At 31.8% G+C, this 2789-nt stretch overlaps 1 non-coding gene across 1 annotated transcript; it reads left to right on the top strand.

Annotated features, from left to right (window-relative positions):
- The first annotated feature begins 899 nt into the window (after nt 1–899).
- Nucleotides 900–971, top strand: Trnae-cuc. The gene has a single exon. It is a non-coding gene; the product is annotated as a tRNA-Glu (tRNA).
- The last annotated feature ends 1818 nt before the right edge of the window (nt 972–2789 follow it).

Raw genomic sequence — 2789 nt, 5'->3', positions numbered from 1 at the left:
TTAGACAAAACTGTGTATTTTTTCTTTTCGTTGACGGAATAACTAAGCCCGTTGTTCTTATCCTTAGGGTGTGTTTTTTTTTATTTGGATAAAACAAGTTAGCATGTTATTATGTTTTGATAAACAACTTACACATGAATTTTCTTTCTTATCATGCTACCCTACACTATAAAGAGAACCCCTGTTCAAAATGTAAGGTTTCTATCCCTTACAGTTTAGGCCCTGCCTGTTGGTAAATCAGTCAGTCAGTTTTCGCTTATATACATTTAAATACACGCACAGAGTACATTGTGGATACACGCAACCCTATAAAGAACCTGGCCCTACGTTCTAACTCTACAATAATTTACTCAGTTGTCCAGCAGAGGGCGCTCTCACGTTACGATAAAATAAAAACATACGTAGTACCTACTGTACAACATAATGTACGTAGAGTTAATTATGCAGCAACAAAATAATGTAGATACTGAATAATTTACGAACTTCTTTTGAATTTCGAAAATAAAAGCAATTTACGATCACCTACCGTCATTCAAAGGTCAATTTTCTATTACTGATACCTTAGACAACGCCATCTGTTATTTGTGGGCTGAACTACAACAAGAAAACGCTGTCCATGAAGCTTTACATATTTAGATTCACGTTTCGTGGCTAACAAATAAGTAAATAGGTAGTAATTAAAAGGATTTTACAATCCATAAAAAAAAATAACTTCATCCCTGTCAATGGCGGGATTCGTGTTTAAATATTACGTGTTTGGATTGAATTATTAAAATACAATGTTAATTACTTGTGTCAGACATTAAATGAGTATTGAAATGAATCATGAAAAATGTCCACACACATTTAGCGCTTTAAAACGAACAATATAATTCAATATTTCATAATCCTTATTACAATCCGATATGGTCTAGTGGCTAGGATACCTGGCTCTCACCCAGGAGGCTCGGGTTCGATTCCCGGTATCGGAAAAAAATAAACTTCAAATGCGTTTTGCGCATTGTAATATTGTTTTTTTATAAAATATTTAATACTTTACTTATTACTTTAGTAACCAATAACAAGAGTTTTTTTTTCAGTAATAATAAAATCTTAGGTTATTTTAATACTTTTAGTTTAATCTTAGGCTAATAGTTTATAGTTAGTTTTCATTTCGTATTTTTAACGAACTGTACTTTTAACCAGATTTGATTAATCATTAATTTACTTACAGTTTTGTGTGTGTTGAAATAATAAATCTTTTCGTAACAGCAAATAAATCTAACGATTGCTGAAGATGTCTGAAGAACAAACATCATTCCGTTTATCAGATCAAATCCTATGGTATATAATGTTTTGTTGTTAATAACCTGAGCTTCAATTTTTCGATTCCTGATAATTGTCTAGACCAGGCTAGTTCATTGTTATTTAAATCGCAAAATGTCGGTAGATTACAAGTCAAAACGCTGTGTAATTATAAAAAGCTTGCCATTATTATGAAGTTATTAGCCATGATATATTTTGAATTGAAATATTTTATAGTGCCATATTAATATTATAGTGGCTGATCCCGCAAAATAATTTATTTGTAACAAAAAGACGTGTTGATTTAAAACGAAAAAAATTAGGAACGGGCTCTGCTCATATTCATACTATAGATATATTATCTATACTAATATTATAAAGAGAAAAGATTTGTTTGTTTGTTTGTGTGACACGAATGGGCTTCGAAAATACCAGTCCGATTTGAAAAATTCTTTCACTGTTGAGAAGCTACATTATACTCGCGGAACATAAGATATAATTTATTTCCTAAATATTAGGGTTTCGTAAGAAAATTGCGATATTGTAACCCAAGGTATCATAACATAATCTTCTAACCACGCGGACGAAGTCGCGCGCTACAACTAGTTTATTAGATTAAAACAAGGAAGATAAAAAACTTGATCAATTAAAATGTTCAAGCCTTATGACTCAGGGGTATGAAAAATATAATGCAGCTATCGTATGCATATTTAGTAGCTGATTTTCGGACCTAGGTAATACAAAGAAATATTTTTCATAAAACTGAAAGCTGTTTCGGAGGAGTATGGAGAATTTTATATTAGAAAATTATCATCAAAGTCCTTTTAATATAAAAACAAACAGACAATATAAAATTAATAACAAAGTGTTGTTTATTCAATAGTGATTATTATGATATCGATCAAAATGTTTTGTCGCGTGCTGCGTGAGGCATAATGTGTGGAACTAAATTTGACTTAAATACTAACATCTGACTGTACCCATATTTAAAGCCAAATAAATGATTTGATTTGATTTGTCAAATTATTGAACAATCTCGAATTGTAAAATAAATCATTACATGCAAATGCACTAAAAAGGCTTTTTTTGTCGGGTCATTGTAAATCTATAATCGAAATCAAAATCAAAAGATTTATTTCAAATAGGCCATTTTTCAGGCACTTTAAAAACGTTATAATTACCTACTCTAGCTGGGGCCCCGATTCTGCTACTTTACAATGGCGGATGAATGAATGGCCTTCACGCTGCGACTACAAGGAGCGAAGATACAATGTAAAATCTGGAAAAAACAGGGAAAATTATTCATCTTCGAGGGCTTCCGTTCAATAATTCCTGACTTATATCTTCTATCCACGCGGACGAAGTCGCGGGCAACAGCTAGTGAAGAATAACCGGCAAGAAACTCCATAGTTTACTCTTTTAAAATTACTAACTCAAACTCCTCGTATTTGCCATTTATAAACAGCGAGGCGTTAATTTTAAGAATGAAATTGAAAGTGAAATAC

This window comes from Trichoplusia ni, chromosome 1 (genome assembly GCF_003590095.1).
Source record: "Trichoplusia ni isolate ovarian cell line Hi5 chromosome 1, tn1, whole genome shotgun sequence".
Classification (NCBI taxonomy): Eukaryota; Metazoa; Arthropoda; class Insecta; order Lepidoptera; family Noctuidae; genus Trichoplusia; species Trichoplusia ni.
Note: the sequence above shows the minus strand (reverse complement) of the source record. Positions and strands in the feature narration are given on the sequence as shown.